We start from the raw sequence: 24,080 nt of genomic DNA, 5'->3' as shown, positions 1-24,080 counted from the left end.
CAATAAACACTTCTGTTATTCCTATATTACTGTATTCTTTTGGCATAATACCTTGTTCTGAAACTGATCTGGTAAATTTACAAAGAAAAATTATAGTGTTATGTACACTCTAACACACTTAGATTAACATTGCCTAGGACAGAAGGAGGAAGAGGAATAGCAGACAGAAAAGATTTACACAACAGTCAGATAAAATTTCTAAGGATATATATTTTCATCATTGAAAGAAGTATTCAGTACTCCATGCGAACATAAACAATTCTGATAAGAAGTACACACCACTAAACTTAAATGAAAGCACAACCTAGAAAAGTTGAAGAAAGTATCATTACAGAAGAAAATGTTAACCAATGGAAGAGCTTGACCCTCCATGGAAAACACTCCCATGATCTGAGCAGATAGATGTTGACAAAGAAGCATTGAATGCCTGGCTCAGAGTTGGAGACCTCTTCCCAGAAACAGAGGGGTTCCTTGTGGCAATACAGGGCCAGGTGGTTAACATAAAAAATATATCAAAAATACTTAATAAAAGACTAACATATTTAAGACAATAAATGCAGGAAATGCCAAGAGAAATCAAAAACAATTCAACACATTACAGAATCCTGCAGCAGTTTAACACAATCTGATTACTTCCACAGGCACAATCAAGAGGCAAACATCATTCACCAAAATCTTGCTTTAAAATACAAACATAAAAAGCACAATACCTTTCTATAAATACAAGTGTATTCCCATTTTAGAGTCAGAGTCCTACAGTTATATTACTACGGATCCATTATTACAGATAGGACCATCAGTAATAACTGTCTAGATATAATATTATAGGATAAACAAGCAACAACAACTTACTTAATTGATATAGCCATTCCAAACACTAATTATATATAGAAATCAGTAAGTGAAAAACACTAGAAATATGCCGAATTAAAAGAGGAAGTTGAAACACTATGTAGCATGAATAGAGTATACTTTGTCCTAATTGTATCTGCAACTGGTATCAACTCAAAGTCACTACACAGTAGCATTAAACAATTTGGCCTATACAACAATAATCATGTAAATCTTCAGAAAGCCACAATGCTGAGCACCACTAGAATAGTCCAAAATTTCTTAGCAATTGAGAAATGCATGTGCTTTTGTTATGCCCATACCTCAGGTTTTACCTTGAACTGAGAAAAAATATACAATAATAATAATATGGCAACAAAAATGATAATATTAATAAATCAGCAATAATTATTGAGAACATGCAATGAAGAGTCCTTGAATGTGAGTCCATAAGTGAGGAGAATACTTCAGTGATGGAGCAGCTGAGAATGAGTGATGCTATCCCTTTTGGCACAAGAGCTGGGTGGTTGTAGGGTAATAACTGTTCCTGAATCTGGTGGAATGAGTCCGGAGGTACCTGTAACTTCTTTCTGATGGCAGAAGTGAGAGCAAAGCATGGCCTAGATCATGGGGATTCTTGATGATGAATACTGCTTTCCAGCATCAACTCTCTGTATAGATGTGCTCAATGGTGGGATATCTTTACACATGATGAACATTTGTAGGATTTTACATTCAAGGGCACTGGCGTTTCCATAGCAGGCTGTGATGCAGCCAGTCAATATACTCTGCACCACACACCTAGAGAAGATGGTCAGAATTTTAATGGTCACACCAAATGTTTGCAAACTCCTAAGGAAGTAAAAGCACTGCTGTGCCTTCATAATTGCACTTGTGTGCTGGGCCCAGGACAGGTCCTCTGAAATAATAACACTGAGGAATTTAAAGTTGTTGACACTCACCACTTCTGATGCACCAATGAGGAGTGACTCATAAATCTTTAGTTTACTCCTCCTGGTTAATAATCATCTCCTTGGTTTGCTGACATTGAGTAAAAGGTTGTTGTGGCACCACTCAGCCAGATTTTCAATCTCCCTCCTACGTGCTGATCTGGCATCACCTTTGTTTCAGCCTATGACAGCGTTGTCATCGGTAAACTTGATTATAGCTTTGGAGCTGTGCTTAGCCACACAGTCATAAATGTACAGTAAGTAGAGCAGCGGGCTAAGCACATAGCCTTGTGGCACACCTGTGCCAATGGAGATTGTGGAGCAGATGTTGTTGCCAATCCATACTGACTGGGGTCTGAAAGTGAGGAAATTAAGGGTCTAGTTGCCTGAAAATCTATTGAAGCTGACTGATTAATTTTGAGGGGCTGCATGTACTGATTGCTGGGCTGCAGTTGATGAAAAAACATTCAGATATATGCATCTTTGCTATCCAACTGTTCCAAGATTGAGTGAAGAGCCAATGAAATGGCATCTGCTACAGAATTGCTGCGTGTGGAGGCAAATCTGAATAGATCCAGGACGCTTCTCAGGAAGAAGTTGAAATGTTTCATTGCTTACTTCTCAAAACATCACTATAGATGTAAATGCTACTGGGTGATAGTCATTGAGGTAAGTTACCACATTCTTCTCATGTTCTGGTATAATTGAAGCCTGCTTTAAGCAGTTGTGTACCTCAGATTGCTGAAGCAAGAGGTTGAAAATCTTAGGGAACACTCCAACCAATTGATCAGAACAGGGCCAGGTGGAATCTTCAATAAATTCCTTAATCTTGCCGCAGTTACATTTGAGGGTATTGTTGCAACAGCATTCAACCAGTCACTCTGTTTCACTCATTTACTGCTCCCTGTTGTCATATGAGATTTCACCAAGAACGGTGGTGTCATCTGCAAATTGATAGACAATATTTGAATTGTGCTTAGCCTCAAGATTATGAGTGTAGTGACAGTAGACCAGCAATGAAAAGAGTGTGAGATAAATTGTTACATTCACAAAGAAAATGCATGGCAGGCAGACAAAGGCCACAATAAGGCTGAGTGTGAGATTAAGGGTTCATCTTGTTTTATTAGGGACCACTCAATAACAGGGTGGTAGAAGCTGTCCTTGATTCTCATGGTACATGCTTTCAAGCTTTTGTCTCGAGGTTCAAACTATGTATAGCATATACAACCTTGAGATTCATCTTCTTGCAGCCCTCACAAGACAAAGAAACACAATCAAATTCATGGAAATAATACATACACAGCAAAGGCCACCACATATCCACTGCACAAAAGAGGACAAATCTCACAAATAGTGAAGAAAATGTCAACAAGTAACACATGGAACATGAATTGCAGAATCCCTGAAAATAGTCCACTGCTGCAAACTCGGTTCAGCGCTGAGTCGAGTGGACTCTGATGGCTATAGGGCAACAAATGCTCCTGAACCTAGTGACGTGGGACCCAAGACTCCTGCACCTCCTGTCTGTCTGAAGAAGTGAGAAGAGTGACCAAACAAACACAGCCAGACAGCGCTGAACACTTGCTCGTTTTCCAATCTCAGCGTCGATCATTTTAGTCTTGCTTGACACTTCAATCAGCATAATGGAGCTGAGCATGGATTTGTCTTCCACTGACAGGTTTCGACACAATGTCCACCCCCATTGATCACAGTACAAGCACTCTTGAAAGTCTGGTTCACTGAATCCCCCAGGAGATCACAGAAGTGTCAGTTTGGTTAATCAGTTCAAAAGTGCAACTCTTAAAGGGAAATTATAGGCTGCAATTGCAGTTGTTGCAGTTCAAAAGAAGTATGTCTACTAGAATATCTACTGGTTTTGTGAGCTGCCTGCAAGATGTCACCATTGATCACTGTTGGTCACCAATGCAGAGTGATGCTAGATGTATCTTCTGCCTGATTAGAGGGGAGAAAAGACAGAATGTCTAGAATCGGTAGCATCTTTGAAATGTTAGCTGCTTGACGAAGGCAGCAGGAAGTGTAGATAGAGTCCATGGAGGGAAAGTTGGTTCCCATGATGTGCTGAGCTGTATCCACAACTCTCTGCAGTTTCTTAGTCTTGGGCAGAGCAGTTGTGTTAAAAACCTGTGACGCATCTTGATAGGATGTTCTTTATGTGCATTGATAAAAACTGGTACAGGTCAAAGGGTCTCAGCCCAAAACGTCGAAAGTGCTTCTCCCTATAGATGCTGGCTGGCCTGCTGCGTTCCACCTGCATTTTGTGTGTGATACCAAACCTATTTTGGCTCCTGAAGAAGTAGAAACGCTAGTGCCCTTTCGTGGCCATGGCATCTACGTGGATGGACAATAGTCTTAATGATGTTCATTCTGAGGAACTCTTCATTCAACTCTTTTGACCTAGCACCATTAATGTAAATGTATTCCTTCATGAAGTCAATGACCAGCTATTTTGTTCTGCTGAGTTTGAGGGAAAGTTGCTGTCATGACCCTATGCCAGTAGGCTCTCTATCTCCTTCCCATGCTTCAACTCATTGTCTTTGGATGAATTTAGAACCTTACCCTCAGCAAAGCCAATAACATTACAGCATCCGGGTACAGTAGTAAATCAATGTTGAATGTTTTAACATAGCAAAAGATCCATTATTCCTTTTCAAAAGAATGGAGAACATTCATAATAATTTGTTTAAAAAATGTCAGTTTTAAGGGGAGAGATCTGTCATTGGTCATCAGCATGTTGGAACATCAGTTGGCATTTCACTTCATTAGACTACAATGGTGAATAAAACAGCTGCTTAACATGATTAACCGTTTCTTTTCACATTATATGTCAGTGATTTGGATGATGGCTTTGTGGCCAACGTTCAGACGATATGAAGTTGAAGGAGGTGGTAGTATTGAGGAAGCAGAGTGTTTGCATAAGAACTTAGACAGATTGAGAGAATGGGCAAACAAATGGCAGATGGAATATAATGTAGGAAATGTGGCATGGTCATGAATTTGGTAGAGGGAATAAAGGTATGGACCATTTTCTATATGGGGATTAAATCCATTAATCAGAGGTGAAAAGGATCTTGGGAGTCTTTGTGCAGGATTCCCTAAAGGTTAACTTGCAAGTTGAGTTGCTATTGAGGAAGGCAAATGCAATTCTATCATTCATTTTGAGAGGACTAGAATACAAAAGCAAGGATATAATGATGATGCTTTATGAGGCATCGGTCAGACTGGGCTTTGAGTATTGTGAGCAGTTTTGGAACTCTCATCTAAGAAAAGATGTGTTGCATTGGAGGAGGTCCAGAGAAGGTTCATGAAAACTATCTCAGGAATGAAAGGAATAATATCTGAGGAATGTGTTTTATAATTCTGGGCCTGTACTCACTGGAGTTTAGAAGACTGAGGAAGGACCTCAATGAAAACTATTGAATATTAAATAACCTAGATAGAGTGGATGTGCAGAGGCTGTTTCATATATTTGGGGAGTCTAGTACCAGAGGACAGAACCTCACAATAAAGGGACATCCAATTATAAAAGAGATGACAAAAATTTGTTTAGCCAGAAGGTGGTGAATTTGTGGAATTGATTGCCACAGATGGCAGCACAGGTAAAATCATTCAAAATAATTAAGGCCTATTTGGATAGATTCTTGATTAATCAGAGCATCAAAGGTAATTTGAAGAAGGCAGGAGAATGGGTTTGAGATGGCTAATAAATCATCCATAGTGGAATGACAGAGCAGACTTGATGGGCTGAAAGGACTAATTATGCTTTGATGTCTTACTGTATTATGATTGTGAAGCTAAATACAGCTCTAATGTCATATTTAAGTTTGTTGAACATGCCACTGTTGTTGGCTGGATCAAAGGTGGTGACAAATTGGCGTGTAGAAGGAGTATAGAAAATCTGGTTGAATGGTACAACAACAACCTCTGCAAAACCAAAGAGCTGATTATTGACTCCAAGAGGAAGGAACCTGAGGTCCATGAGCCATTCCTCATTAAGGGATCGGGCATGGAGAGGGTCATTAAATTTATCGTATCATGGAACCAACGTGTATGTATCTTCAAAAAGAAAAAATGACAGTGCCTCTACTTTCTCAGAAGTTTTTGCAGATTGGTCATGTCACTTAAAAGTTTGGCAAACAGCTGCAAATGCACAGTAAAAAATATCCTGAGTATCTGCATCACAGGTTGGTATTGAAACACCAGGATCCCAGAGTGAGAAAACCTACAAGAAGTGTAGGCACAACCCAGTCGATCACAGGTAAAGCTCTCCACATCACTGAGCACATCTACAAGGAGCACTGCCAATAGAAAGCAGCATCCATCATCGAAGACTCTTCACCATCTAGGTCAAGCTCTCTTCTCAATTGTTGCCATTGGGAAGTAGGTACAGGAGCCTTAGGTGCCACATCACCAGGTTTGGGAACAGTTAATACACCTCAACCATCAGGCTCTTAAACCAGAGTTGATAACTGCACTCATCTCAATTGTGAACTGATTGCACAATCTATGGACTCACTTTCAAGGACTATACAACTGATGTTCTCAGTATTTTTATACATTTATTAATGCACAGTTTCTCTTCTTTTCACATTGGTTGTTTTCAGTCTTCGTGTATAATTTTTTCATTGATTCTATTGTACTTCTCTGTCCTTCTGTGAATCCCTGTAAGAAAATTAATCTCAATGTAGTGTATGGTGACATACACATATTTTGATAATAAATTTACTTTGAACATGGAAATTTGAATACATAACTTCTAGCTTCACAGGGGACTCATATTAAGAATGTGAAGCTGTCCTGGGGTATTGACAATGCTGAGTATATCTTTGTTTAATGTGTTTTTTTTATTTGTGAACTTTCTAGCTATATTGCCTTAGGGTTATTGAAGCCTCACAAATAGTCTATAATCTTAGTTGTTCCTTTGATAGGGATAGACAAATTGCACTTGGAAGATCTGAAGCACTGGAATAGGGCTTTGGATTGTAGGTTCATAGGTAGTTCAATGAACTGAATTCAAAAGTCAATCTGAAGTAGGGAAATTGAGCAGAATTAATGTTTCCATGTTGGCATTTCACCATCATGCAATGTGAAGAAACAAGAAATGTTCTATTAAAAAAACAGTCATGGAGATTTTTTAAATATATTGCTATGTCAAAGAGAAAACAAAAAGATGTAATTAATGTCTACACAGAATATTATTAACTTAATTGTTTCATCTTAACACAAGCAAATAGCAGATTACCTTGTCCTTCTTTTCATTTTCTTTCTTTGTAGGATAAGGATGAATGTAAAGGTACTGCCTTAAGATAGAGCTACTAGAAATCTTACCATGCTCTCAGAATATACCAAATTATGCAGTAGCACATTTGGCATTTTTCAAATTGTTGTTGTAATATGGGGGAATTTCATAGCCAGAAGGTTTCAGAAACAAGATAAATAACTTGGGGACACAAGAATCTGTAGATGCTGGAATATGGAGCAAAAACAGACCACTGCAGGTATCCTTAGCAGTAGCAGTAGCTTATCTTTAGCAGTAGCTAAAGAGGCAAAAGAATGTTCAACATTTTGGATCAGGATCCTGTATCAAGAGTGACCTTGTCGAAGGAAGATAGTCAATATATAGAAGTTAGAGGGTGGGCTGAGATAGAGGTTGTTTAAATTATAGTTGGAACTTGGAGATAACCAAGATAAATGACTTCTTCCTTGCTCCAAAGCCTCCAATCTCATCAAATTGAGATTAATTATCATGAAAATATACAAGAATACAACCGAATGAGACAGCGTTCCTCTGAAGTCTAATTGCAAAACATACACAGCACATTCAAATTAGTGAGAGGAAAAAACATAGCCATGCAAGAGACACATATACAGTCCAAGACCCTGAGCAACATGTCCCAGAAATTGATGGTATAGTTCCCGGCAACTCAGTCTGTTGTTCCACTGACTGAAACCTAGAGGGCAGCCCCCAGCCAAGCATGGATGCCACACTACACCGCCTCCAGCATTTCCTCTCCTGGTCTGCAGCAGCAGGCAAGCCCACAGCTTGAGGCCTAATCCTTGCTCTAACTGAGGCCACTCTGCTGCCTCACTGTCCGTCTCACCAGCAAACAAGGGAAATAGGCCTGCAGCAATTACATTATCAATGTCCAACAAAGTCTTACCATTGCAAGAGAAGCATCCTAGACAGTCAATCACGGTTACACAGCATGCCACTTCTGAGCACAAACTCCAATACCTTTGAATAGTAGGCAGCAATACAGTCTGCATCCAAGTTAGCTCCTCCAAATGCAATGCAGCTCCTCCAGCCCACTAGCTGGCCTCTCCTTCTCCAATCCACTAGCCAACTCCTTCTCTGACCTGTCGTATGGCTTCTCCTTCTCTAACCCACTGGCCAGCTCCTTCTCTGACCTACTGTCTGGCTTCTTCTCTAAACTATTGGCCAACTCCTTCTCTGACCCGCTGGCCACCTTCTCCTCTTTGATTCACTGGCTGGCTGCTCCAAACAACGAGCATCTCACTGATGTGATAGATCCACTGTACCCATAGTTCTTGGGTTTAGTGCAGTCTTACAATCAAAAGAAAAGCACGCCTTTCATTGGCCCCCGAGAGGCTGCTACATCCGAACATGCCACCATCTTACTGGAAGATTCCAAAGACGGAGAGGCCATTTTACTCCCTCTCCCCAAGAATTATGAATTACAAATTCCATTACTTCAGAGCAACAGAATGAATTTATTATTACCTTACCTCTGTCCATTCTGTCCTTGTCCAACCTTTACCCACTCACATCTGTGCTAATCTAAAGCCCTTTCATAACTTCAATTTTCCTAATTCAAGGGTGAAGATCCCCATCTGGATTCAAAATCATTTCATTTGGAGAACTGGACTGAGATCTCTGGGTCACTATGGGCTAATCTACAGTGGTGTGGAAATAATGAACAGCGAAGGGGGCCCTGACGCAGACTTTAGGTAAGTATTTCCCACTATGTGCATGATTCATCCTGCCACTTTGGCGGCTCAGTTTAAATGAGTATTTGTAACTGTGTGTGATTTGACAGGGTTACTAAAGGCTTAGAATCTGTTGTGTCATCCAAATTACTAGTTGAACTTCTTCTCTCCCCATTCTCAAAACCTGTAATCCCGATTTCACACAACAAATGGCTCTATTGGACATTGGCAATGAATAATACTTCAAATCTGGTTCGCTGGTTCATTAGGGAGGGCAACGGAGGGTAAGTGTTGCCTCGGTTGTGATGAGGACTAGGTCCTCATGCGCCAGTGTTGCCTGTGGTGGTAGCCCAGGAGAGGAGATACTGGAGGTGGTGTGAGAGAGAGCAGAGGTCTCTGTGGGTGTGCTGGGATATGTACTGGATTGGGCTAGCCCCTCTCATTGGTGCTGTTTTCCAGTGTTCACTTAGTACTGCTCTCCAGTGTTCGCTCAGTGCTGCCCTCCGGTGATCACTCTTTAGAAGAACAAGATGGACCAAGACAACTGACCATTAATCTACAGGCCATGCCATTCAGGTACTTAGGTTATATTATAAAGGTTATTTCTTTGTGACTATGTATTCTTCTGCTATATTGCTAATTGTACTAAATGCTGTGTGCTCTGTGCCATTAACAATGTGTTTTGCACCTTGTCCCTGGAGGAACACTGTTTTGTTTGGCTATATTCATGCATGGTGTAATGATACTTAAATTTGTACTTGAACTTGGCTTCTCTAATTGGTCCAACAACCATTTGACCAGCAAACCTACATAACATATCTTCACAGCAACAGTAATTTTGCCAAATCACAGATTTTACAGTTTTCCTATCTATGGCCCCACCATCTTCTTGAAAATTTGCTATTTATTTGTATTCTCTTTTTTTAACTAATTCTAAGGAGGGATATTCAACCTAAAATGTTGACTCATTTTCTCTTTCCTGAGATGTTGTCTCAAATGCTGACTACTATCTTGCAGCATTTTCTGGTTTTATTTCAGGTTTCCAGCATCTGCATTTTGTTTTCACTGTTAAAATTGGAAAAGAGAGGATTCATTAAAATACTTTATTATTTGTATCACCCTTAAGGGATATTCACTTCTTTCTAAGCATTTTAATTTATTATGGCTGAAATAAAAGAATGATCCTCTAATAATTATAAAATTAGCATTAGAGGTTAGAGGTTAACAGCAAAAAGAGATCATAAGTAGTTAAGTAGCAATGGTGCATTATATTTGGAAAGACATTTCAAAGGTCCCTATGTTCAACAACTTAGTATTCCTACAAATGGAAACAGCATTTTTCTTTACTTTGGTGGAATTGTTGTTCTAAAAATGTTATTTACTTTTATTAACAGTTTCATCAACAAATATAGTCAATATACTTATAGCCTGTAACCCTTTTGGAAGTATAGTGCAATAAAGGGTAATGAAGACATTTTTCAGTACTGCAAAATAGCTTATAAAGAAATACCATTCAAGTATGGAACTCTACAAATCACTGTAAGGAAGGCAATCAGAATTAGGTTTATTATCATTGACCTGTGTCATGAAATTTGTTGTTTTGTGGCAACAGTACAGAAATAAACAAAAATTACTACTAGTTACAATAAACATAAAAATAAATAAATCCTGAAGAACCATTCATGATTTAATGGACCATTCAGGAAATCTAATAGTGGAGGGGAAAAGCTGTTTCTAAAACATTGACTGCGCATCATCAAGCTCCTGTAGTTCTCCTTGATTGCTGTGATGGGTAGAGAGCATATCCTGTATGGTTAGGGTCCATAATGTGAGACATTGCCTTTTGAAGATGTCATCTGTAGCTGGGAGGTTGTTGCCTGCAATGGAGCTGACATGGTCTACAATTCTTTGAACTTTCTTTTTATCTTATACATTGACGTCTCCATAGTAGGCTGCAATGTAACCAGTCACAGTATGTTATAGAAATTTGCTCAGGTTTTTTGTAGTATGTCAAATTTCCTCAAACTGCTAATGAAATACAGCTTCTTCATGATCATATAATCTATTGGGCCCAGAACAGATTCTCTGAGATATTGACACCCAGGAACTCAAAGCTGATCACCTTTTGCAATGCTGACCCTTCAATGAGGACTGGTGTGTGTTCTTCTAACTACCTGAATTCCTCAATAAATTATCTGATCTTGCTGATGTGGAGAACTACAGGAGCTTGATGATGCACAGTCAATGTTTTAGTGCAAGGCTGTTGTTGCATTACCACCCAATGAGCTGATCTATCTCACTCTCGTGCACCTCCTCGTTGATACCTGACATTCTGCCAACAGTGGTGTAATCACCAAATTTATAGATAGCATTTCAGCTATGACTATCCACACAGTCATGAGTACAGAGAGATGGAATAGAGCAGTGTGTTAAACACACATCACTGAAGTGCACCTGTGTTGATCATCTGCAAAGAGGAGATGTTATTTGTGATCCACACTGATTGTGGTCTTTGAATGAAGTGGTTAAGGATCCTAATGAGAAAGTCAAGCACTTTCAGTGTAAGTTTAATTGATCAGGAGAATGTTCACAGAAGTTAACTTTAATACAGTAAGTTGAAATGTGAATGTTATTAAACCATTCCATCTCTAGTTCGGGGAGAGATAGTTTAATGCTAAGTCATAGATTCATGGAAAAGTACAGCAGGAAAAATGGCACTTTGGTCCAGCTAGTCCATGCTGAACCATTTAAACTGTCTACTTGACCTACATCAGGACCATAGCCTTCCATATCCCTACCATTATGAGTCTATCCAAATTTTTCTTAAATGTTGAAATCGAGCTTGCATGCACTACTTGAACTGGCAGCTCATTCCACACTCTTGTGACCCTCTCAGCAAAGGAGTGTGGTTCAGTGTCAATGGAGCCTGACGAATCAGTCATAACCTCGTAGAATAACCTAAATGATGTATTAATGACAGTTAGGCAAAGATCTGGGAGCAATAGAGAACACTGGCTATATCCTATTGCTGCAGAGCAGCAATTCACAAAGTAACCTAAAGTGAACAGCTACCAGGGTAAAAGCAAAGGTGCATTTTTAGTTGTATTGCTCTATTTGATGTAGTGTTGTTGGGGAAGCAATAAAGGATGATGATATTTTGTAGTGCCTATTGATTTTGCTTTAAACTTCTTTTTATAATGCAGTGGTCTAACAGGAGTTTCTCATTAGAACCATATAATAATTATATTTGTTCTCAATTTATTCAACATGCAGGAACATGTACAGAAAGATTGCACTTAACTAAAGCAAAATTAAAGATCTTGAGAGCTAAACTCTGAAGGATTAAACACATAAAATATCAAGCAATTATAATATCCCAGCATACCATAAGGAACCAAACAACTGCTGAAAATATCAAACTGTGGAAGGAAAAAGGAGATTTGCTGGCAGATGTTAGTTGAAGCTTTACAATTTGAACTACTGTAGTCCAGATCTAAAATTTACAAAATCTAAAAAAAAATAGCCAACTGCACTTCACCAGGTCTTTTTCCACCAAAATCTAGACAATTTTTATGAGGCTTTTATACAGGATCCTGAAAGGCAGAGAATGGAGGAATACAGACCAGGTAGGAGCAAATGGGATTAATTTAAATTATTTAAATTGGAATCGAGGTCAGCACCAATATAATGGGCTGAAGGATCTATTCCTGTGTTGTACTGTCCGATGTTGTATATTCCATTTTTTTTCATTGTAATAGCTTGCAATAGGATGGCTTTTTTTATGATAGTGGGCTCAGTAACATGGTTTTACAGCAAAGAACATGACGAAGAATTGAACTGAATTGAATTGTCTTTATTTCCTACATCATTCACATACATGAGGAGTAAAAATCTTTATGTTACATCTCTGTGTAAATGTGCAACTTGCAATCATAGTAATAAGTTATAATAAATAGAACAGTCAATATAACATAGAAATATACTTAAATCAGTGTGAGTTAATCAGTCTGATGGCCTGGTGGAAGAAGCTGTCCTGGAGCCTGCTGGTCCCGGCTTTTATGCTGTGGTACTGTTTCCCAGTTGATAGCAGCTAAAATAGATTGTGATTGGGGTGGTTCAGGTCCCCAGTGATTCATCAGGACCTTTTTTCCCACCTGTCTTGGTAAATGTCCTGAATCATGAGAAGTTCACAACTACAGATGCGCTGGGCTGTCTGCACCACTCTCAGCAGAATCCTGCAATTAAGGGAAGTACAGTTGCCATACCAGGCAGTGAGGATGTTCTCAATTCTGCCCCTGTCGGAAGTTCTTAGGATTTGCGGGCCCATACCAAACTTCCTCCACTGTCTGATGTCAATAGAGGTTAGCCTATCTCCATTCCTCCTGCAATCCACAACCAGCTCCTTTGTTTTTGTGACATTGAGGGAGAGATTGTTCTCTTAACACCACTGTGTCAGGGAGGTGACTTCTTCCCTGTAGGCCACCTCATACTGTTTGAGATTAGACCAATCAATGTAGAGTCATCGGCAAATTTAATTAGCAGATTAGAACTGTGGGTGGCGACACAATCGTAGGTATACAGGAAGTAAAGGAGGGGACTTAGTACACAGCCCTGAGGGGCCCCTGTGTTGAGAGTCAGGGGGTGGAGGTGAGGGAGCCCACACTTACTACTTGCAGATGAAATGGTCATAGCAGACACTCGAGGAACTCAGCAAGGAACTGAGTCTCAGTGAAGATAAAGGACCTTAATTCAAAACACTGACTAACAGTTTCCTTTAATAGGTGCTGCCAGCCTTTGGAGTTCCTCCAGCATCTTGTATGTTGCTTTATATTCCAGCACCTGCAGTCTCTTGTGTCTTCAGGAAACAATCATAGGCATGGAAGAGTTTGAAATAAGTTGTATGAAGACAAGCATAAAGAATCATCCAATATACTTTCTCACGTGGAAAGTAATATATTTAAGAACATTAATCTATTGAATCTGCGCTGAACAGATGTCAGGCTGACACAAGACAGAATGAGATGACATATGTAGTTCCGGATATATAGTATCTTGCATATTCAAAGGTCACATCATCTGTTGATTTGATAAACTAGATATTTATGTAAGTGAGCAGAACACAAAGTTTAGTTAGAGATTTGAAAGGGAGGTAACACTACACCTGTGCAAATCCTCACTGCATCCTGTGACCTATGATTTCTGTCTCAGAGGCCAACGTCAAAACAGGGCGTTGCCATACACGGCATGTCTGACTGGATACTGAAAACCGGGGCTGATTAGCTTGCAGGAACATTCAAGGAGTGGTGAATCTGTGGAATTCTTTGCCACAGGTGGCTGTGGAGGCAAGTCATTGCATATATATATAAGGCAGAGATTGATGTCAGGGAAAGAAGGGATACTGGGAGAAGGCAGGAGATTTGGGCTGAGAGGGATCAGCCATGATAAAATACTGGAGCAGACACAATGGGTCAAATGGCCTAATTCCACTCCTATATCTTCTCATCTTATGGACATCATCAACCTCTTTCTGCTGTCATTTGAGGTTCGATCTGCTTCATACTAGTGGCCAAGAAAAGCAGGGTGAGCTGCTTTAATGAATATTGGCCAAAAGCATTCATATCTATTATTATGAAGTGTTCCAAGAGGTTGGCTATGGCTAGAATTAACTCTCGCCTGCGCAAGGACTTGGACCCACTACAAATTGCCTACAACTGCAACAGTTTTGTGGAATATGCAGTATCATTGGTTCTCCACTCTGCTGTGGAGCACCTAGACCACAGCAAAATATATATCAGGTGGAATTTTGTCAATTACAGCACAGTGTTGAATTGCATTAACACCTCAATATCAATCATCAAACTTTTAAAGTTGAGTCTTTGTAAGTTCCTCTGCAAATGAGGCTTCTTCATTGCGAGACCATAGTCAGTATGGATTAGTGATAGCATCTCTTTCTCAGTGACAATCAACACAGATGCACATCAGGGATGCATACTTAGCATACTATTGTAGTCTTTCTACACTCATAAAAGTGGCTTAACACAGAATCTAGCAATTTGCCAATGACACCACTATTGTGGCAAATCTCGCAAGATGATAAGGAGGCAGACAGGACTGAGATAGATCATTTGTTCACAACAAAAATTGCCTACTCAACATCAGCAAGACCAATGAATGGATACTAGGCTTCAGGAAGGGGAAGTTAGGATAACTTGCACCAGTGCACATTGAGGGGCCGGAACTGGAAAAGGTGAGTAGCCTTAAGTTCCTAAGTTAATATGTCAGAGGATCTATCCTAGACTGAAAACATTGATGTACTCACAAAAACAAGTATGCCAATCGCTCCACCCCATTAAGGGTTTGAGGAGATTTAGTATGTCATCAAAGACCAAAGTCAGAGTGATCTACACTCTGTAGATTTAGAGAGGAGAATACTCTGACTGATTGCATTACCATCTCACATGGAAGCTGCAATGCGCAGAAGCAAAGGAGGCTGCAGAGGGTTGTAGACTCAGCTGGCTCCATCATGGGCACAACTCTCACCACTGTCAAGGACATCTTCAACAGCCATTGCTATACAAAAGCAGCATCCATCATGAAGGGCCCTCAACATCTGTGCCATGCCTTCCTCGTTTTATTACTGTCGTAGAGAGTGCACAATAGCCTGAAGTCTCACACTCAATGATTCAGAACATCTTCTTCCCTTCCATCATCAGATTTCGGAACCGTCTATGAACCCACAAACACTATCTTTTTATTCCTTTTGTATTGCCCTATTTATTTTGTTCTTGTAATTTATAGTAATTTTATGTGTTTGCAGTGTGTCACTGCGGCAAAACAACAAATTTCATATCATATAGACAGTGATTCTGATTCTGATTAAAGGTTCTGGTATTAGATGCTGTCAGCTGTGGCTAGACATCTGAAAACATCAACCTAGAGTTTGATCTTAAAAGACAGACTATGATCCTCAAGGGCGCTGAAGCCAGAAAAGTCTATCTCCAATCAATGACCATAAGATATACAATACTGAAGAGATATCAGACCAATCATCAGGACAAACATATGGGTTATACTCATAAAAGAAAAGAGACGTCAAAGCTTGTGATGTTAGTTACATTAAGTTCTAGCAACCTCTCAACCTAAGATAGTTCACCACTATATCAGAAATGTTGGTCTGTCTCATTTCTTGTACATTACTTTAATCAGATCAAATAAATAATTCATCTTCTGGAAGCGGGTTTGTTTGGCTCTTTCCAACCCACCATCATTTAAAATGTGAATGTGGTTTTATTGGTTTAATATTAATCAGATATTAACATTCCACATGAGTCTTGTTTTGAGCATTTAACTTAGGCCCGAAGTGTATGTTTAGAAACTCTCAATGATTTAAGTACGGACATGTGATGATCAGTCTTTCATGTCTGTGCCCTGGAGAACATTGGCTTCATTATTCTCTGTGAATACAGCAGATGGGGCATTATTAGTACCTGTGCAAACTCATTCATTTGGGTATTGCATTCGCATTATATTAAGTAAGAAGCACTTGAGTATAATCAGTGTTTGGAAAGATTGTTATAACATGTGGTGCAAGCGTACAATGTATGATTACAATACTATTTAGCAGGTGGTTCATGGACCTTTACAGCCTCCTGAGAAACAATGTCTTTCATAACTTTGCTCTCTATTAATCGCCGTATGTGCTGCAATGTCATTTGTGGGAAGGCCGTCCACCTATTTAACTCCATGGCTTGCTGTACAATGGCAATTTAGTATTTAAGTATTACAACAGTCTGAACCCATAAGGACAGATCTACCACTGTATTCATAAATTAGATGAGAAAAGCTGCTTCTATTTAAAGCATGTTTTTTAGCAATTCAGAAGTGAAAACAACTGCATTAGGCATATTTGCATCCATATTAAGATTGGTGCAAATCTGACATTATATAAATTAATATTACTATTTTCATTTATTTACTCCAAATTGTGTCCTTGAAAAATTAACTGCCGCTCTGTCCATAATAGGCCTTTCACTACATAGAGATGTCTTTGTCTCTCCATTATGTCTGATTTTATGTCACTGAATTTCTTCCAGATCCCAGCTAGCACACTTTTATATTGGTTGGCTAACAGCGGGTATTTTCTGACTGGGAAACACATAGAAAATGATAGAGGAGTTCAGATCAGGCAGCATCTATAGAGAGGAATAAGCAATCAGCATTTTTGGCTGAGAACTCAAAGAGAAGGGAGAAGGAGCCAAAATAAGAAGGAGTGTGGTGATATCACGTGCCATGCATCAGAACATGATTGGATGGAGTTCGGAGCATGCGCAGAAATGACAATGATTGAGAAGCTAGTATGGTTAAAAACATGGTTGCTGTTTGCTGTTAAATAAAAGTTGTAGTTATGTTCTTCCAGAATATGTTTCTTTATGAGTAATCCATGGTACATATAAAGAACACAACATGGTGTCAGAAGTCGGTCTGGAAGAATACGGAGAAGTGATTATTGAAAAAAAAGAGGGCAAACTCTTTCGTTGTTTGCTAACAGCTTTAAAAATGGAAGTTTTGCAACCCCCATCAATGCTTACACTAATTGGAAACGTAGCTGAAAACTGGAAAAAATTAAACAGTGTTTTGAAATTTATTTATTGGCAATCGGAGCAGAAAATATATCGGAAAAATCATTGGAGATCGTTTGGATCTAAAAGCATTAACGGACAAATTTGACACATTTTGCATACCAAAGCACAATGTGATGTATGTAAGGTAGAAATTCTTTACGTTGGCGGACATCTGGTCAAACGATTGATCAATTGAGAAACTGCAGTAAAACATGCGAGTTTGCAGGACAGATGGACTCTCTCAATAAAGATAGAATTGTTTGCGGCATTCTGGATAATGCTCTGACAGAAAGACTCTTAAGAGAACCAGACGTAAATTCAGAAAAAGTTTTGATTCTCTGCAAAGCTTTGGAAACTGTAATTTTACGGGCTAAAGAGCTTTTTATTGAGCGCTGCGTAGATAATGTGGAAAAGCACGAACATGTTAGAAAAAATAATAAAATGGCAATGAAACCGACAGAGAGCAAGACATCATTTGAAAGAAAAAAACTTTGTGATCGCTGTGGGTGGCAACATCAGCCTAAAAAGTGACCAGCGTATGGAAAAATGTGCAATCACTGCAGTAAGAGTAATCATTTTTCACGCTGTTGCAGAAGTAGAAAGGAAATAAAACATAATTGCAGAGCTTGAAAATGAACTTGAGAAGTTTTACATAGCTGTGCTTTGTGAAAACAAACAAAGTAAGAATGATTGGACTATGACATTGTAAGTGAACCAAAACTTTATTGGTAATGGTGCTCAAGTAAATGTTCTTGCAGAATCTGAGTTTAATGCATTAAAGCCAAGACCAAAGTTACATCAGACAAATATAAAAGTGACTGGGTATTCAGCTGCAGGCATTCCAGTTAAAGGAACATGTGTGGCAAAAGTATCACACAAAAATCGTGTGCACACGCTTTCATTTGTGGTCATGCCAAAGAATGTGCAGTCAATACTGGGTCTATCTGCCTGTGAGAGACTGAATTTGGTGAAAAGAGTCTTAGTCCTGGACAGTGAAGCAGAGTCAGAATACAGTGACTTGATGAAAGAGCAAGAGAGAACAGAATTTGATTCCCATGCAGCAAAAGTAAAAGTCATAAAGAAAAATCCCAGACCCATCCCTTTGTTACCAGCATCTGACAAATCATTGCCACCAAAACCAACCTTGCCGGTACAGTACAATACGGATCTGAAACCAAAGAGTGACAAGAATCAGGATCCAATTGAAGAAGTGAGAGCACAAGTGAAGGAATTGAGGTTTTATTGAAATGATGAAGTCTCAGCATAAAAACGAGATTACACATATAATGAATGAATTGTGATTTCTTCTCCGAGACCTCAAGAAAGAGCCAACTTCAGAGTTTCCGTTAAATGATGCCAACCAGACAAAACATGAAAATAACAACGAAACACAAGAACTGTGTGAACCACTTAGAAGGTCTACTCATGTTCATAAACCCCCAGAGAGACTGATAGAGACATGCTAAATTATGTATTTGTTCTGATCAATGTTGCTAATTGTTTTTCTTTTTAAGGAAAGGAAGATGGGGTGATGTCACATGACATGTGTCAGAACGTGATTGGACAGAGTTCGGAGCATGCACAAAAATGACAAAGTGATCGAGAAGCTTCTATGGTTAAAAACACAGTTGCTCTTTGCTGTTAAATAAAAGTTCTAGTTATGTTCTTCCAGGATATGTTTCTTTATGAGTAACCCACAGTACGTAAAACAAACACAACAAGGAGTACAATCTGGCAAGTGGTAAGTGAAACCAGTGGAAGGGGAAAGATGGATGTGTGGGAGAGGGGAGATGAAGTAAGAAGATGGGAGGTGATGGGTGGAGGGGGTAAAGGGCTGAAGAAGAAGGAATCTGATAGAAGGGAAGAGTAAACCATGAGGAGAGGCACAAGAGGGAGGTAATTGGTAGGAGAGGAGAAGCAAATTAAGAGGACAACCAGAATGGGGAACAGAACAAGTGAGAAGGGGAATGGAGGAGAAATTACCAGAAGTTAGAAAAATAGGTATTTTATACAGAGTAATTACATCACTATGGTTGGAGACTAAGAGCAATGAAATAATGTTTCAGTTCTATAAGACTCTAGTTAGATCACACCTGGAGTATTGTGTACATTTCTAGTCACCCCATTATAGGAACAATATGGAAGCTTTCGAGAGAGTGCAGAGGATATTTATTAGGATCCTACCTGGATTAGGGAGCATGCTTTATGAGAATAGGATTGAGTTAGGGCCATTCTCTTTGAAGCAAAGGAGGATGAGAGGTGATTTAGTAGAAGTGTACAAGCAGATAAGAAGCATATGCAGAGGGACTCTAACATGGTTAGATATCCAGGGACTGTTTCCCAGTGAGGAAATGGCTCATACAAGCAGGCATAATTGTAGTACCCTCCATGTCATTGAAGGAAAGGATGGGTGGGTGTCAGAGTTGGTTCTTTTTAAAAACAGAGAGTGATAGGTGTCTGGAATACTGTGCCAGTGGAGGTGGTAGAGGTAGACATATTAGGGACATTCAAGATATTTTTAGATAGGTACATGGGTGAAAGAAAAATGGAGGACTTTGGGGGAGGGGAGGGTTAGATTGATCTTAGAGTAGGTTAAAAGTACAGCATGATATCCTGAGCCAAATAACATGTCCTGTGCTGTACTATTATACAGTATATATTTATGTTTTCTATGTTCTGTTATGAACCCCGTAACTGGGTCACTTACCAGCAAAGATAGAGAGGTCTGTTGAAGTCTGATGGTACTATTTTTAACAGTATTTATTAGTAAAAATACACAAAAATAATATCAATGCAAACATACAGATAATATACGTCGTCAATACTAAGTCTAAAAGTGCAGGTATAATAATCATCAATAAGAAATAGCTCTATCATTGTCTAAAGGATAATGTATTGTCCGATGGAAATATAAAAGTCACTCTGTTCATTCAGGCTGCAGCCTTTGGTTGAAGAGAGAGAGATTTTTAGAAACTTGCCGGCTTTCCTTTTTATGATTTCGATCCGTCGGGAGTCCCGTTGGTGTGGCCGTTCACTTGTGGCCTCTCCTTTAGCTAATGCCATTCTTCCGTGGTGAGGCCGCCAATCCCTGGCAAGGGAAGGACGCACACGAGCCCCTTCCCCCCCGGCTGTCACTATGAAACGCTGTCACGGGATTTCTAGCGTTTCTCCTGGTGTATCTAAAGGGGTTGTTCCCCAGACCCTCTTTTATCCTTACTCACGGGGTCTCAGATGTCAATCAGGTTGGGATGATGCAATCCCTCAACCAGCCCACTCTGGTCGTCCCCTGAGGACTTCAATGAATAGTACAGTACTCAATACACAATTCCGTCTCCAAGAGACAATAGCCGTGATCAGGGGTTTTTGCTTTGCTGAGGCCAGGACACATTCCAAACCTTGAGGATTCGGTGTGTCTCTCTCCCTCATTTCTTGGGTCCCAGACCCGAATTAATAGCGATCTTGCGATTCTCAAAAAAGGAGGGGGTGACTTCGTACCCTTCGGCCCTGCAGAGTTGTGGCACATTCGTAACAGTTCTATGAGACATATGTTTGTCTGTATGAAAATGTAGTCACCAATAAATGGACTCAGAATACATGCACATTTACTGCACAATCATACTTTATTTTAATTGTGCACAAGGACAACAGCAGAGCCCCTGTCACCAGTCAGTTCTGATTTCCGAACAGTGAAATGTCATTTTTATACAGGATTAGCTAGCAGGTATGGATATCGGTCATTTTGGTAAACTGTGCATGCTTGAATTCCTTACTTGTAAGATCAATCACCATTCACAATAGAGAGTTAAAAGTCAATAAAAACTATAAGCTGCCGACCAGAGTTATTTTGAAGTTAGTAAAGCAATTGTCCTTTAGTTGCTGGGTAAGTTTCACTTCCTTCCATTTTATTCCTATCTCGTCTGTCTCTGACACCCCTATTGTGTAAATGGAAGCCAAGTCTTCAAAGACCTTTCTTGCCTGGGCTGTCTGAACTCTAATTGCAGTCTATCCTTGCCTGGATATTATGTTAACCCTTGTCTTACTACAGCTTCCACAATTTTTTAAAAGGAGGACCAATCTTCTCAATTAGATCATTGTAAATTTTAGATCATATGACACATTTTCAAAGAAGAGCATGGAGATTTCTACTAAAGTTCTGGCCATTGTTTATCTTTCAGGTAATATTTCTAAACTATTTGATTTGGGCATTATCTAATTGTTGCCATTTTGCATATGCTATCTATTTCCAGTATCATAACAATAGCTGCAGTCAAAAATACGTAATTGGCTGTAACATGCTGTGGGATATTTTGAAGAAGTAACGGATCTTTATAAATACAAGTACTTCTTTTACCAGACCATTTGTTTGGGGGTGTGGGGAGTAAGCCTATGTTTTAAGCCTCTTCTACCTCCAGTCAGCAGCACTTTTTGGGGATGGGATTTAAGAGAATGTCTGAATTTCTAATTCATTATCTCATGAGCTCATCATCACAGATAAAGTATTTCTGAGTAGGGACAGCAATCACAGGAGAATGATGGAAGATTTTTGTGGCTCATGATTCCATTGGACCTAATCCATCATGTAATTATTATTTCCTTGGTGACCTGCAGCAGCCACTAACTAATCAGTCTGTTAGCTTCTGGTGCCCAGTATCAGGGAAATGCAAAGCATTTTCAACAGAAAATATTGTGCAATTGATTCACATTTTGTTTCAGAAAGGATATGCTTCTTGAAGAAATGTTAGTAAAATAATTAAATAAAAACAGATTACTGTTTGTGATACTAAAGATCCATTTTGATAGTGCTTTAACAGTTAATTACAGTATGTGTGTTTTGCATCGCATGTTAGTTCTTATTTTCAGATACTCCACTGGTGTCCTGAGCCAGTGATGCGGGGTATATCAAATGATGCCAATGCTGACATTTGCACAATGAATAAATCCTAGATGCTGCAGCAGTAATTGTTGTTCGTATCCATGAGTTGGTGCCTGGTATCTGAAGATTACATATCGAGAGAATGATTCCTTCTCAATTCATGAATAATAGTCCCTTTGGGGCAGGGATATGAATGGCCAAGAGTAAAGTCAATTATGTCATGTGCTTTAGGGAATCCTGCTGCACAATGGAATTGCTGATCTCTTTTTTTGCTGCTGGATGCTTTCCATAGGAAATATAATTCCAGCTAAGGGAAATAATATGCATCAGCTATCTTCTTGGATTAATTGTGGGCTGAAAGGAAGGAAAAGTGACAATACTTTCCTCCATGTACTCTGCCACTTAAAAACAAAAGCAATTGTCATCTTGACAACTGAAGGTATCATGATATTCCTTCCATAGGAGTTTGAAAAGTTTCATCTTCCTTTAATAACTTTAACCACTGTTCTAAAGTTTCTTCAGCCAACTGTAAATAAGAATCAAGGGTCTTATGTATATATGTCAATGTAAACTTAAGTATCTAATGGAGCATGTAGGAGTTGATGTCGGTGAGACAAACAGCATCTTATATTCATTCTGGGTAGTTTGCAACCAAATGGTTTGAACAGTGAACTCTACCATTTCAGATAACCCATTTCAGATATCAGATAACTAGATATCCTAGTCCTTTTCTCCCTCCTACTGATCTACATGCACACACCTCTTGCACACATATTTCTTTGCAAGCCAACTCCCCAAGCCTCCCATCTCCCTGTTTCTTTTCACTCCCCACCTACTCCATCTGCTTGTCAGCCACCCACATCTTCCGGTGAGTCCCCCCCAACCACCATTCACACTCCCACCACACTACCTTTGTTTGGTTCCTCTTCAACTTCACACAAAAATTGGTGAAAAATCCAGTGGGAAAAAATTGTCATGTGGTTTTCACTTTGAGGTGCACATAAAAACTTAACCTGCACCATTCAAAGCATTATCCTTCTGCAGAGCTCACAACAGCCTCGCAAGTCAGATCTTAATGGAAACTCTCTTTTTGTTGTAGAATGGCATAAAAGGTAGATCTACAGAAGATCTATGGCTGTGTGCCCAGAGACTCAAGATCTTTGGGCACAGAGCTCAAAAAAAGCGACATAACGGACTTATAACATCGTAAACCAGCGAGTTGTTTGTTATGTCTCCCCACTCACTGTGAAACAGAAACACCTCTTTCTCCCTTTTTGGAGAGAGTGAGAGCCTGTGGTATGTTGAATGCCGGGTAAACAATGTAGTCTTTGGGGTAACTGCATGTCTGTGCCTTTGCTGTTGCTTTGATCACACTTGAGTGCTCAGTGGTGGGTGCTTTTTTTGCCAGTGGGGGGAGGGCTTGCTGCCACTTATGCACAGGAGGGAGGGGAGCTGGCGGGGGTGGGACTTGGGGGTTCTAAAATTTAACTGCCATTCATTCTTTGGGGCACTCCTCTGATTTTGGGGATGGCTGTGAAGAAAAAGCATTTCAGGATGTATATTGTATACATTTCTCTGACATTAAGTGTACCTTTGAAACCTTTGACAGTTGTCAGTGTAAATTGGAGAAATGGAAAACAGAGTGGATCGAGCAGCTGACTTCTGTATGTTGTTGGGTATCCCCAGACAATGGAGTGACCCAATCCATCTCATTGGTCAAGTGACCTTAAACTACTTTTTAAGGGGCCAGAGATCACAGCATCTTACACAGAGCTGGTGAAATACAGAGAGAGACACTGCAGAGAAAAGTAGACGAGAGGAAGTTGAGTCTGACCAAAT

The 24,080-nt window shown here is 39.6% G+C and overlaps 1 long non-coding RNA gene across 1 annotated transcript; it reads left to right on the top strand.

Annotated features, from left to right (window-relative positions):
- Positions 1-2,360: 2,360 nt before the first annotated feature.
- On the top strand, positions 2,361-18,973 carry LOC132404393 (uncharacterized). Its single transcript, XR_009515522.1, has 4 exons — positions 2,361-2,450; positions 8,637-8,768; positions 9,207-9,323; positions 18,883-18,973. It is a non-coding gene; the product is annotated as an uncharacterized LOC132404393 (long non-coding RNA).
- The last annotated feature ends 5,107 nt before the right edge of the window (positions 18,974-24,080 follow it).

This window comes from Hypanus sabinus, chromosome 14 (genome assembly GCF_030144855.1).
Source record: "Hypanus sabinus isolate sHypSab1 chromosome 14, sHypSab1.hap1, whole genome shotgun sequence".
In the NCBI taxonomy this organism is placed as follows: Eukaryota; Metazoa; Chordata; class Chondrichthyes; order Myliobatiformes; family Dasyatidae; genus Hypanus; species Hypanus sabinus.
The sequence above is the reverse complement of the archived record's forward strand: the minus strand, read 5'-3'. Positions and strand labels throughout refer to the sequence as shown.